General features: G+C 42.8%; 1 protein-coding gene across 2 annotated transcripts in view; it reads left to right on the forward strand.

Moving 5' to 3' along the window:
• Positions 1 to 14,594, forward strand: part of PKNOX1 (PBX/knotted 1 homeobox 1) — a 458,035-nt gene that overhangs the window by 258,775 nt on the left and 184,666 nt on the right. The gene's annotated exons all lie outside the window — the stretch shown is intronic.

The following is a 14,594-nucleotide window of genomic DNA, read 5'->3' on the forward strand; positions in this document are numbered from 1 at the left end:
GTCTTATCTCCTGTCTCTCTCTCTGTGTGACTCTTATGTCTTATCTCCTGTCTCTCTCTGTGTGACTCTTATGTCTTATCTCCTGTCTCTCTGTGTGACTCTTATGTCTTATCTCCTGTCTCTCTCTGTGTGACTCTTATGTCTTATCTCCTGTCTCTCTCTCTGTGACTCTTATGTCTTATCTCCTGTCTCTCTGTGTGACTCTTATGTGTTATCTCCTGTCTCTCTCTCTGTGTGACTCTTATGTCTTATCTCCTGTCTCTCTGTGACTCTTATGTCTTATCTCCTGTCTCTCTCTGTGACTCTTATGTCTTATCTCCTGTCTCTCTCTCTGTGACTCTTTTGTCTTATCTCCTGTCTCTCTGTGACTCTTATGTCTTATCTCCTGTCTCTCTCTGTGACTCTTATGTCTTATCTCCTGTCTCTCTCTCTGTGACTCTTATGTCTTATCTCCTGTCTCTCTCTGTGTGACTCTTATGTCTTATCTCCTGTCTCTCTCTCTGTGACTCTTATGTCTTATCTCCTGTCTCTCTCTGTGACTCTTATGTCTTATCTCCTGTCTCTCTCTCTGTGACTCTTATGTCTTATCTCCTGTCTCTCTCTCTGTGACTCTTATGTCTTATCTCCTGTATCTCTGTGACTCTTATGTCTTATCTCCTGTCTCTCTCTGTGTGACTCTTATGTCTTATCTCCTGTCTCTCTGTGACTCTTATGTCTTATCTCCTGTCTCTCTCTCTGTGACTCTTATGTCTTATCTCCTGTCCCTCTCTGTGACTCTTATGTCTTATCTCCTGTCCCTCTCTGTGACTCTTATGTCTTATCTCCTGTCTCTCTCTGTGACTCTTATGTCTTATCTCCTGTCTCTCTCTGTGACTCTTATGTCTTATCTCCTGTCTCTGTGTGACTCTTATGTCTTATCTCCTGTCTCTCTGTGTGACTCTTATGTCTTATCTCCTGTCTCTCTGTGTGACTCTTATGTCTTATCTCCTGTCTCTCTGTGACTCTTATGTCTTATCTCCTGTCTCTCTCTGTGTGACTCTTATGTCTTATCTCCTATTCTCTCTCTGTGACTCTTATGTCTTATCTCCTGTCTCTCTCTGTGACTCTTATGTCTTATCTCCTGTCTCTCTCTGTGTGACTCTTATGTGTTATCTCCTGTCTCTCTCTGTGTGACTCTTATGTCTTATCTCCTGTCTCTCTCTCTGTGTGACTCTTATGTCTTATCTCCTGTCTCTCTGTGACTCTTATGTCTTATCTCCTGTCTCTCTGTGACTCTTATGTCTTATCTCCTGTCCCTCTCTCTGTGACTCTTATGTCTTATCTCCTGTCCCTCTCTGTGACTCTTATGTCTTATCTCCTGTCTCTCTGTGACTCTTATGTCTTATCTCCTGTCTCTCTGTGACTCTTATGTCTTATCTCCTGTCTCTCTCTCTGTGACTCTTATGTCTTATCTCCTGTCTCTCTGTGTGACTCTTATGTCTTATCTCCTGTCCCTCTCTGTGACTCTTATGTCTTATCTCCTGTCTCTCTGTGTGACTCTTATGTCTTATCTCCTGTCCCTCTCTGTGACTCTTATGTCTTATCTCCTGTCTCTCTCTGTGACTCTTATGTCTTATCTCCTGTCTCTCTCTGTGACTCTTATGTCTTATCTCCTGTCTCTCTGTGACTCTTATGTCTTATCTCCTGTCCCTCTCTGTGACTCTTATGTCTTATCTCCTGTCTCTCTCTGTGACTCTTATGTCTTATCTCCTGTCTCTCTCTGTGACTCTTATGTCTTATCTCCTGTCTCTCTCTGTGACTCTTATGTCTTATCTCCTGTCTCTCTGTGACTCTTATGTCTTATCTCCTGTCTCTCTCTGTGTGACCCTTATGTCTTATCTCCTGTCTCTCTCTCTGTGACTCTTATGTCTTATCTCCTGTTCTCTCTCTGACTCTTGTCTTATCTCCTGTCTCTCTGTGACTCTTATGTCTTATCTCCTGTCTCTCTGTGACTCTTATGTCTTATCTCCTGTCCCTCTCCTGTGACTCTTATGTCTTATCTCCTGTCCCTCTCTGTGACTCTTATGTCTTATCTCCTGTCCCTCTCTGTGACTCTTATGTCTTATCTCCTGTCTCTCTCTGTGACTCTTATGTCTTATCTCCTGTCTCTCTCTGTGACTCTTATGTCTTATCTCCTGTCTCTGTGTGACTCTTATGTCTTATCTCCTGTCTCTCTGTGTGACTCTTATGTCTTATCTCCTGTCTCTCTGTGTGACTCTTATGTCTTATCTCCTGTCTCTCTCTTTGTGACTCTTATGTCTTATCTCCTGTCTCTCTCTTTGTGACTCTTATGTCTTATCTCCTGTCTCTCTGTGTGACTCTTATGTCTTATCTCCTGTCTCTCTGTGTGACTCTTATGTCTTATCTCCTGTCTCTCTGTGACTCTTATGTCTTATCTCCTGTCTCTCTGTGACTCTTATGTCTTATCTCCTGTCTCTCTCTCTGTGACTCTTATGTCTTATCTCCTGTCTCTCTCTCTGTGACTCTTATGTCTTATCTCCTGTCTCTCTCTGTGACTCTTATGTCTTATCTCCTGTCTCTCTCTGTGTGACTCTTATGTCTTATCTCCTGTCTCTCTCTCTGTGACTCTTGTCTTATCTCCTGTCTCTCTCTCTGTGACTCTTGTCTTATCTCCTGTCTCTCTCTCTGTGACTCTTGTCTTATCTCCTGTCTCTCTGTGTGTGACTCTTATGTCTTATCTCCTGTCTCTCTCTGTGACTCTTATGTCTTATCTCCTGTCTCTCTCTGTGACTCTTATGTTTCTCCTGTCTCTCTGTGACTCTTATGTCTTATCTCCTGTCTCTCTGTGACTCTTATGTCTTATCTCCTTCTCTGTGTGCTCTTATGTCTTATCTCCTGTCTCTCTGTGACTCTTATGTCTTATCTCCTGTCTCTCTCTCTGTGACTCTTATGTCTTATCTCCTGTCTCTCTCTCTGTGACTCTTATGTCTTATCTCCTGTCTCTCTCTCTGTGACTCTTATGTCTTATCTCCTGTCTCTCTCTGTGTGACACTCTTATGTCTTATCTCCTGTCTCTCTCTGTGTGACTCTTATGTCTTATCTCCTGTCTCTCTCTGTGTGACTCTTATGTCTTATCTCCTGTCTCTCTGTGACTCTTATGTCTTATCTCCTGTCTCTCTGTGTGACTCTTATGTCTTATCTCCTGTCTCTCTGTGACTCTTATGTCTTATCTCCTGTCTCTCTCTGTGTGACTCTTATGTCTTATCTCCTGTCTCTCTCTCTGTGACTCTTATGTCTTATCTCCTGTCTCTCTGTGACTCTTATGTCTTATCTCCTGTCTCTCTCTGTGACTCTTATGTCTTATCTCCTGTCTCTCTCTGTGTGACTCTTATGTCTTATCTCCTGTCTCTCTCTCTGTGACTCTTATGTCTTATCTCCTGTCTCTCTGAGACTCTTATGTCTTATCTCCTGTCTCTCTCTGTGTGACTCTTATGTCTTATCTCCTGTCTCTCTGTGTGACTCTTATGTCTTATCTCCTGTCTCTCTGTGTGACTCTTATGTCTTATCTCCTGTCTCTCTGTGTGACTCTTATGTCTTATCTCCTGTCTCTCTCTGTGACTCTTATGTCTTATCTCCTGTCTCTCTGTGTGACTCTTATGTCTTATCTCCTGTCTCTCTCTGTGACTCTTATGTCTTATCTCCTGTCTCTCTCTGTGACTCTTATGTCTTATCTCCTGTCTCTCTCTGTGTGACACTCTTATGTCTTATCTCCTGTCTCTCTCTGTGTGACTCTTATGTCTTATCTCCTGTCTCTCTCTGTGTGACTCTTATGTCTTATCTCCTGTCTCTCTGTGACTCTTATGTCTTATCTCCTGTCTCTCTGTGTGACTCTTATGTCTTATCTCCTGTCTCTCTCTGTGACTCTTATGTCTTATCTCCTGTCTCTCTGTGTGACTCTTATGTCTTATCTCCTGTCTCTCTGTGACTCTTATGTCTTATCTCCTGTCTCTCTGTGACTCTTATGTCTTATCTCCTGTCTCTCTCTGTGACTCTTATGTCTTATCTCCTGTCTCTCTCTGTGTGACTCTTATGTCTTATCTCCTGTCTCTCTCTCTGTGACTCTTATGTCTTATCTCCTGTCTCTCTCTCTCTGTGACTCTTATGTCTTATCTCCTGTCTCTCTCTGTGTGACTCTTATGTCTTATCTCCTCTCTCTCTCTCTGTGACTCTTATGTCTTATCTCCTGTCTCTCTGAGACTCTTATGTCTTATCTCCTGTCTCTCTGTGACTCTTATGTCTTATCTCCTCTCTCTCTCTCTGTGACTCTTATGTCTTATCTCCTGTCTCTCTCTCTGTGACTCTTATGTCTTATCTCCTGTCTCTCTCTCTGTGACTCTTATGTCTTATCTCCTGTCTCTCTCTGTGACTCTTATGTCTTATCTCCTGTCTCTCTGTGTGACTCTTATGTCTTATCTCCTGTCTCTCTGTGTGACTCTTATGTCTTATCTCCTGTCTCTCTCTGTGTGACTTTTATGTCTTATCTCCTGTCTCTCTCTGTGACTCTTATGTCTTATCTCCTGTCTCTCTGTGTGACTCTTATGTCTTATCTCCTGTCTCTCTGTGTGACTCTTATGTCTTATCTCCTGTCTCTCTCTCTGTGACTCTTATGTCTTATCTCCTGTCTCTCTCTCTGTGACTCTTATGTCTTATCTCCTGTCTCTCTCTGTGACTCTTATGTCTTATCTCCTGTCTCTCTCTCTGTGACTCTTATGTCTTATCTCCTGTCTCTCTCTCTGTGACTCTTATGTCTTATCTCCTGTCTCTCTGTGTGACTCTTATGTCTTATCTCCTGTCTCTCTCTGTGACTCTTATGTCTTATCTCCTGTCTCTCTCTCTGTGACTCTTATGTCTTATCTCCTGTCTCTCTCTGTGACTCTTATGTCTTATCTCCTGTCTCTCTGTGACTCTTATGTCTTATCTCCTGTCTCTCTCTGTGACTCTTATGTCTTATCTCCTGTCTCTCTGTGTGACTCTTATGTCTTATCTCCTGTCTCTCTCTCTGTGACTCTTATGTCTTATCTCCTGTCTCTCTCTGTGACTCTTATGTCTTATCTCCTGTCTCTCTCTCTGTGACTCTTATGTCTTATCTCCTGTCTCTCTCTCTGTGACTCTTATGTCTTATCTCCTGTCTCTCTCTGTGACTCTTATGTCTTATCTCCTGTATCTCTGTGACTCTTATGTCTTATCTCCTGTCTCTCTCTGTGTGACTCTTATGTCTTATCTCCTGTCTCTCTGTGACTCTTATGTCTTATCTCCTGTCTCTCTCTCTGTGACTCTTATGTCTTATCTCCTGTCTCTCTCTCTGTGACTCTTATGTCTTATCTCCTGTCTCTCTGTGACTCTTATGTCTTATCTCCTGTCTCTCTGTGACTCTTATGTCTTATCTCCTGTCTCTCTCTCTGTGACTCTTATGTCTTATCTCCTGTCTCTCTCTGTGACTCTTATGTCTTATCTCCTGTCTCTCTCTCTGTGACTCTTATGTCTTATCTCCTGTCTCTCTGTGACTCTTATGTCTTATCTCCTGTCTCTCTGTGACTCTTATGTCTTATCTCCTGTCTCTCTGTGTGACTCTTATGTCTTATCTCCTGTCTCTCTGTGACTCTTATGTCTTATCTCCTGTCTCTCTCTGTGACTCTTATGTCTTATCTCCTGTTTCTCTGTGACTCTTATGTCTTATCTCCTGTCTCTCTCTCTGTGACTCTTATGTCTTATCTCCTGTCTCTCTGTGACTCTTATGTCTTATCTCCTGTCTCTCTCTCTGTGACTCTTATGTCTTATCTCCTGTCTCTCTCTGTGACTCTTATGTCTTATCTCCTGTCTCTCTCTGTGACTCTTATGTCTTATCTCCTGTCTCTCTGTGTGACTCTTATGTCTTATCTCCTGTCTCTCTGTGACTCTTATGTCTTATCTCCTGTCTCTCTCTGTGACTCTTATGTCTTATCTCCTGTCTCTCTGTGACTCTTATGTCTTATCTCCTGTCTCTCTGTGACTCTTATGTCTTATCTCCTGTCTCTCTGTGTGACTCTTATGTCTTATCTCCTGTCTCTCTGTGACTCTTATGTCTTATCTCCTGTCTCTCTCTGTGTGACTCTTATGTCTTATCTCCTGTTCTCTCTCTGTGACTCTTATGTCTTATCTCCTGTCTCTCTCTGTGACTCTTATGTCTTATCTCCTGTCTCTCTGTGTGACTCTTATGTCTTATCTCCTGTCTCTCTGTGACTCTTATGTCTTATCTCCTGTCTCTCTCTGTGTGACTCTTATGTCTTATCTCCTGTCTCTCTCTGTGTGACTCTTATGTCTTATCTCCTGTCTCTCTCTCTGTGACTCTATTCGTTATCTCCTGACTCTCTATCTGTCTTATCTCCTGTCTCTCTGTGACTCTTATGTCTTATCTCCTGTCTCTCTGTGACTCTTATGTCTTATCTCCTGTCCCTCTCTGTGACTCTTATGTCTTATCTCCTGTCTCTCTGTGTGACTCTTATGTCTTATCTCCTGTCTCTCTCTGTGACTCTTATGTCTTATCTCCTGTCTCTCTCTGTGACTCTTATGTCTTATCTCCTGTCTCTCTGTGACTCTTATGTCTTATCTCCTGTCCCTCTCTGTGACTCTTATGTCTTATCTCCTGTCTCTCTCTCTGTGACTCTTATGTCTTATCTCCTGTCTCTCTCTGTGACTCTTATGTCTTATCTCCTGTCTCTCTGTGACTCTTATGTCTTATCTCCTGTCTCTCTGTGACTCTTATGTCTTATCTCCTGTCTCTCTGTGACTCTTATGTCTTATCTCCTGTCTCTCTCTCTGTGACTCTTATGTCTTATCTCCTGTTCTCTCTCTGACTCTTGTCTTATCTCCTGTCTCTCTGTGACTCTTATGTCTTATCTCCTGTCTCTCTGTGACTCTTATGTCTTATCTCCTGTCTCTCTCTGTGACTCTTATGTCTTATCTCCTGTCCCTCTCTGTGACTCTTATGTCTTATCTCCTGTCTCTCTCTGTGACTCTTATGTCTTATCTCCTGTCTCTCTCTCTGACTCTTATGTCTTATCTCCTGTCTCTCTCTGTGACTCTTATGTCTTATCTCCTGTCTCTCTGTGTGACTCTTATGTCTTATCTCCTGTCTCTCTGTGACTCTTATGTCTTATCTCCTGTCTCTCTCTGTGTGACTCTTATGTCTTATCTCCTATTCTCTCTCTGTGACTCTTATGTCTTATCTCCTGTCTCTCTGTGACTCTTATGTCTTATCTCCTGTCTCTCTGTGTGACTCTTATGTCTTATCTCCTGTCTCTCTCTGTGACTCTTATGTCTTATCTCCTGTCTCTCTCTCTGTGACTCTTATGTCTTATCTCCTGTTCTCTCTCTGACTCTTGTCTTATCTCCTGTCTCTCTGTGACTCTTATGTCTTATCTCCTGTCTCTCTGTGACTCTTATGTCTTATCTCCTGTCTCTCTCTGTGACTCTTATGTCTTATCTCCTGTCCCTCTCTCTGTGACTCTTATGTCTTATCTCCTGTCTCTCTCTGTGACTCTTATGTCTTATCTCCTGTCTCTCTCTGTGACTCTTATGTCTTATCTCCTGTCCCTCTCTGTGACTCTTATGTCTTATCTCCTGTCTCTCTCTCTGGTGACTTATGTCTTATCTCCTGTCTCTCTGTGACTCTTATGTCTTATCTCCTGTCTCTCTCTCTGTGTGACTCTTATGTCTTATCTCCTGTCTCTCTCTGTGACTCTTATGTCTTATCTCCTGTCTCTCTGTGACTCTTATGTCTTATCTCCTGTCTCTGTGTGACTCTTATGTCTTATCTCCTGTCTCTCTGTGTGACTCTTATGTCTTATCTCCTGTCTCTCTCTGTGACTCTTATGTCTTATCTCCTGTCTCTCTCTCTGTGACTCTTATGTCTTATCTCCTGTCTCTCTGACTCTTATGTCTTATCTCCTGTCTCTCTGTGACTCTTATGTCTTATCTCCTGTCTCTCTGTGACTCTTATGTCTTATCTCCTGTCCCTCTCTCTGTGACTCTTATGTCTTATCTCCTGTCCCTCTCTGTGACTCTTATGTCTTATCTCCTGTCTCTCTCTGTGACTCTTATGTCTTATCTCCTGTCTCTCTCTGTGACTCTTATGTCTTATCTCCTGTCTCTGTGTGACTCTTATGTCTTATCTCCTGTCTCTCTGTGTGACTCTTATGTCTTATCTCCTGTCTCTCTCTGTGACTCTTATGTCTTATCTCCTGTCTCTCTGTGACTCTTATGTCTTATCTCCTGTCTCTCTGTGACTCTTATGTCTTATCTCCTGTCTCTCTGTGACTCTTATGTCTTATCTCCTGTCTCTCTCTCTGTGACTCTTATGTCTTATCTCCTGTCTCTCTCTCTGTGACTCTTATGTCTTATCTCCTGTCTCTCTCTGTGACTCTTATGTCTTATCTCCTGTCTCTCTCTGTGACTCTTATGTCTTATCTCCTGTCTCTCTGTGGCTCTATGTCTTATCTCCTGTCTCTCTCTCTGTGACTCTTATGTCTTATCTCCTGTCTCTCTCTCTGTGACTCTTATGTCTTATCTCCTGTCTCTCTCTGTGACTCTTATGTCTTATCTCCTGTCTCTCTCTGTGTGACTCTTATGTCTTATCTCCTGTCTCTCTGTGGCTCTTATGTCTTATCTCCTGTCTCTCTCTCTGTGACTCTTGTCTTATCTCCTGTCTCTCTCTCTGTGTGACTCTTATGTCTTATCTCCTGTCCCTCTCTGTGACTCTTATGTCTTATCTCCTGTCTCTCTCTGTGACTCTTATGTCTTATCTCCTGTCTCTCTCTGTGTGACTCTTATGTCTTATCTCCTGTCTCTCTCTGTGACTCTTATGTCTTATCTCCTGTCTCTCTGTGACTCTTATGTCTTATCTCCTGTCTCTCTCTGTGACTCTTATGTCTTATCTCCTGTCTCTCTCTCTGTGACTCTTATGTCTTATCTCCTGTCTCTCTCTCTGTGACTCTTATGTCTTATCTCCTGTCTCTCCTGTGACTCTTATGTCTTATCTCCTGTCTCTCCTCTGTTGACTCTTATGTCTTATCTCCTGTCTCTCTCTGTGACTCTTATGTCTTATCTCCTGTCTCTCTCTGTGGACTCTTATGTCTTATCTCCTGTCTCTCTCTCTGTGTCTCTTTGTCTTTATCTCCTGTCTCTCTCTGTGACTCTTATGTCTTATCTCCTGTCTCTCTCTGTGACTCTTATGTCTTATCTCCTGTCTCTCTCTCTGTGACTCTTATGTCTTATCTCCTGTCTCTCTCTGTGACTCTTATGTCTTATCTCCTGTCTCTCTCTGTGTGACTCTTATGTCTTATCTCCTGTCTCTCTCTGTGACTCTTATGTCTTATCTCCTGTCTCTCTGTGACTCTTATGTCTTATCTCCTGTCTCTCTCTCTGTGACTCTTATGTCTTATCTCCTGTCTGTCTCTCGTGTGTGACTCTTATGTCTTATCTCCTGTCTCTCTCTGTGACTCTTATGTCTTATCTCCTGTCTCTCTGAGACTCTTATGTCTTATCTCCTGTCTCTCTCTGTGTGACTCTTATGTCTTATCTCCAGTCTCTCTCTGTGACTCTTATGTCTTATCTCCTGTCTCTCTGAGACTCTTATGTCTTATCTCCTGTCTCTCTCTGTGTGACTCTTATGTCTTATCTCCTGTCTCTCTCTGTGACTCTTATGTCTTATCTCCTGTCTCTCTGTGTGACTCTTATGTCTTATCTCCTGTCTCTCTCTGTGTGACTCTTATGTCTTATCTCCTGTCTCTGTGTGACTCTTATGTCTTATCTCCTGTCTCTCTCTGTGACTCTTATGTCTTATCTCCTGTCTCTCTCTCTGTGACTCTTATGTCTTATCTCCTGTCTCTCTGTGACTCTTATGTCTTATCTCCTGTCTCTCTGAGACTCTTATGTCTTATCTCCTGTCTCTCTCTGCTCGTGACTCTTATGTCTTATCTCCTGTCTCTCTGTGTGACTCTTATGTCTTATCTCCTTTCTCTGTGTGACTCTTATGTCTTATCTCCTGTCTCTCTGTGTGACTCTTATGTCTTATCTCCTGTCTCTCTGTGTGACTCTTATGTCTTATCTCCTGTCTCTCTGTGTGACTCTTATGTCTTATCTCCTGTCTCTCTCTGTGTGACTCTTATGTCTTATCTCCTGTCTCTCTCTGTGACTCTTATGTCTTATCTCCTGTCTCTCTCTGTGTGACACTCTTATGTCTTATCTCCTGTCTCTCTGTGTGACTCTTATGTCTTATCTCCTGTCTCTCTCTGTGTGACTCTTATGTCTTATCTCCTGTCTCTCTGTGACTCTTATGTCTTATCTCCTGTCTCTCTGTGTGACTCTTATGTCTATCTCCTGTCTCTCTCTCTGTGACTCTTATGTCTTATCTCCTGTCCCTCTCTGTGACTCTTATGTCTCTTATGTCTTATCTCCTGTCTCTCTCTGTGTGACTCTTTATGTCTTATCTCCTGTCTCTCTCTGTTGACTCTTATGTCTTATCTCCTGTCTCTCTCTGTGACTCTTATGTCTTATCTCCTGTCTCTCTCTGTGTGACTCTTATGTCTTATCTCCTGTCTCTCTCTCTGTGACTCTTATGTCCTTATCTCCTGTCTCTCTCTGTGGACTCTTATGTCTTATCTCCTGTCTCTCTCTGCTGTGACTCTTATGTCTTATCTCCTGTCTCTCTCTGGGTGACTCTTATGTCTTATCTCCTGTCTCTCTGCTGTGACTCTTATGTCTTATCTCCTGTCTCTCTGTGTGACTCTTATGTCTTATCTCCTGTCTCTCTCTCCTGTGACTCTTATGTCTTATCTCTGTCTCTACTGTGTGACTCTTATGTCTTATCTCCTGCTCTCTCTGTGTGACTCTTATGTCTTATCTCCTGTCTCTTCTGTGTGACTCTTATGTCTTATCTCCTGTTCTCTCTGTGTGACTCTTATGTCTTATCTCCTGTCCTCTCTGTGTGACTCTTATGTCTTATCTCCTGTCTCTCCTCTGCTGTGACTCTTATGTCTTATCTCCGGTCTCTCTCTGTGTGACTCTTATGTCTTATCTCCTGTCTCTCTCTTGACTCTTATGTCTTATCTCCCTGTCTCCTCTCTGTGACTCTATGTCTTATCTCCCTGTGTCTCTCTCTGTGAGACCTCTTATGTCTTATCTCCTGTCTCTCTCTCTGTGATCTTATGTCTTATCTCCTGTCTCTCTCTCTGTGACTCTTAGTCTTATCTCCTGTCTCCTCTCTCTGATGCTTACTCCTTCCTCTTGACTCTTATCTTATCTCCTCTCTCTCTGTGACTCTTATGTCTTATCTCCTGCTCTCTCTGTTGACTCTTATGTCTTATTCCTGTCTCTCTGTGTGACCTTTATGTCTTATCTCTCTCTCTCTCTCTGTGGACTCTTATGTCCTTATCTCCTGTCTTCTCTCTGTGACTCTTATGTCTTATCTCCTGTCTCTCTCTGTGACTCTTATGTCTTATCTCCTGTCTCTCTCTCTGTGACTCTTATGTCTTATCTCCTGTCTCTCTCTGTGACTCTTATGTCTTAATCTCCTGTCTCTGTGTGACTCTTATGTCTTATCTCCTGTCTCTCTCTGTGTGACTCTTATGTCTTATCTCCTGTCTCTGTGTGACTCTTATGTCTTATCTCCTGTCTCTCTGTGACTCTTATGTCTTATCTCCTGTCCCTCTCTCTGTGACTCTTATGTCTTATCTCCTGTTTCTCTGTGACTCTTATGTCTTATCTCCTGTCCCTCTCTCTCTGTGACTCTTATGTCTTATCTCCTGTCTCTCTCTCTCTGTGACTCTTATGTCTTATCTCCTGTCTCTCTCTGTGTGACTCTTATGTCTTATCTCCTGTCTCTCTGTGACTCTTATGTCTTATCTCCTGTCTCTCTCTCTGTGACTCTTATGTCTTATCTCCTGTCTCTCTCTCTCTGTGACTCTTATGTCTTATCTCCTGTCTCTCTCTGTGTGACTCTTATGTCTTATCTCCTGTCTCTCTCTGTGACTCTTATGTCTTATCTCCTGTCTCTCTCTCTGTGACTCTTATGTCTTATTTCCTGTCTCTCTGTGTGACTCTTATGTCTTATCTCCTGTCTCTCTCTCTGTGACTCTTATGTCTTATCTCCTGTCTCTCTCTGTGACTCTTATGTCTTATCTCCTGTCTCTCTGTGACTCTTATGTCTTATCTCCTGTCTCTCTGGGACTCTTATGTCTTATCTCTGTCTCTCTGCTCCGATCTATGTCTCTCTATGTCTCTCTGTGACTCTTATGTCTTATCTCCTGTCTCTCTCTGTGACTCTTATGTCTTATCTCCTGTCTTCTCTGGACTCTTATGTCTTATCTCCTGTCTCTCTCTCTGTGACATCTATGTCTTATCTCCTGTCTCTCTGTGACTCTTATGTCTTATCTCTGTCTCTCTCTCTGGTGACTCTTATGTCTTATCTCCTGTCTCTCTCTGTGTGACTCTTATGTGACTCTTGTCTTATCTCCTGTCTCTCTCTGTGACTCTTATGTCTTATCTCCTGTCTCTCTGTGTGACTCTTATGTCTTATCTCCTGTCTCTCTGTGTGACTCTTATGTCTTATCTCCTGTCTCTCTCTCTGTGACTCTCATGTCTTATCTCCTATTCTCTCTCTGTGACTCTTATGTCTTATCTCCTGTCTCTCTCTGTGACTCTTATGTCTTATCTCCTGTCTCTCTGTGTGACTCTTATGTCTTATCTCCTGTCTCCTCTGGCTCTGTGATCTTATGTCTTATCTCCTGTTCTCTCTCTGTGACTCTATGTCTTATCTCCTGTCTCTCTCTCTGCTGACTCTTATGTCTTATCTCCATGTCCCCTCTCTGAGACTCTTATGTCTTATCTCCTGTCTCTCTCTGTGACCTCTTATGGTCTTATCTCCTGTCTCTCTCTGTGTGACTCTTATGTCTTATCTCCTGTCTCTCTCTTTGTGACGTCTTATGTCTATATCTCCTGTCACTCTGTGACTCTTATGTCTTATCTGCCTGTCTCTCTTGTGACTCTTATGTCTTATCTCCTGTACTCTCTCTGTGACTCTGTCTTATCTCCTGTTCTCTCTGATCTCCTGTCTTATACCTGTCTCTCTCTGTGACTCTTCATGTCTTATCTCCTGTCTCTCTCTCCTGTGTACCTCTTATGTCTTATCTCCTGTCTCTCTGTGACCTCGCTTAAGTCTTATCTCCTGGTCTCTCTGTGACTCTTATGTCTTATCTCCTGTCTCTCTCTGTGGCTCTTATGTCTTATCTCCTGTCTCTCTCTCTGTGACTCTTATGTCTTATCTCCTGTCTCTCTCTCTGTGACTCTTATGTCTTATCTCCTGTCTCTCTCTCTGTGTGACTCTTATGTCTTATCTCCTGTCTCTCTCTGTGACTCTTATGTCTTATCTCCTGTCTCTGTGTGACTCTTATGTCTTATCTCCTGTCTCTCTCTGTGTGACTCTTATGTCTTATCTCCTGTCTCTCTCTCTGTGACTCTTATGTCTTATCTCCTGTCTCTCTCTGTGTGACTCTTATGTCTTATCTCCTGTCTCTCTCTCTGTGTGACTCTTATGTCTTATCTCCTGTCTCTCTCTCTGTGTGGCTCTTATGTCTTATCTCCTGTCTCTCTGTGACTCTTATGTCTTATCTCCTGTCTATCTCTGTGACTCTTATGTCTTATCTCCTGTCTATCTCTGTGACTCTTATGTCTTATCTCCTGTCTCTCTCTGTGTGACTCTATGTCTTATCCTCCTGTCTCTCTCTGTGTGCTCTTATGTCTTATCTCCTGTCCTCTGTGTGACTCTTATGTCCTTATCTCCTGTCTCTCTCTGTGACTCTATGTCTTATCTCCTGTCTCTCTCTCTGACGACTCTTATGTCATATCTCCTGTCTCTCTGTGGACTCTTATGTCTTATCTCCTGTCTCTCTGAGACTCTTATGTCTTATCTACCTGTCTCTGACTCTTATGTCTTATCTCTGTCTCTCTGTGCTCTTATGTCTCCCTGTCTCTCTCTCTGTGACTCTTATGTCTTATCTCCCCCCCCTTTCTTTCCCCACCCCCCCTGTCTCTCTCTCTGTGACTCTTATGTCTTATCTCCTGTCTCTCTCTGTGACTCTTATGTCTTATCTCCTGTCTCTCCTCTCTGTGACTCTTATGTCTTATCTCCTGTCTCTCTGTGTGACTCCTTATGTCTTATCTCCTGTCTCTCACTTGTGTGACTCTTATGTCTTATCTCCTGTCTCTCTCTGTGTGACTCTTATGTCTTATCTCCTGTCTCTCTCTCTGTGACTCTTATGTCTTATCTCCTGTCTCTCTGTGTGACTCTTATGTCTTATCTCCTGTCTCTCTGTGTGACTCTTATGTCTTATCTCCTGTCTCTCTGTGTGACTCTTATGTCTTATCTCCTGTCTCTCTGTGACTCTTATGTCTTATCTCCTGTCTCTCTGTGTGACTCTTATGTCTTATCTCCTGTCTCTCTGTGTGACTCTTATGTCTTATCTCCTGTCTCTCTCTGTGACTCTTATGTCTTATCTCCT

This window comes from Bombina bombina, chromosome 3, assembly GCF_027579735.1.
Source record: "Bombina bombina isolate aBomBom1 chromosome 3, aBomBom1.pri, whole genome shotgun sequence".
Taxonomy (NCBI): domain Eukaryota; kingdom Metazoa; phylum Chordata; class Amphibia; order Anura; family Bombinatoridae; genus Bombina; species Bombina bombina.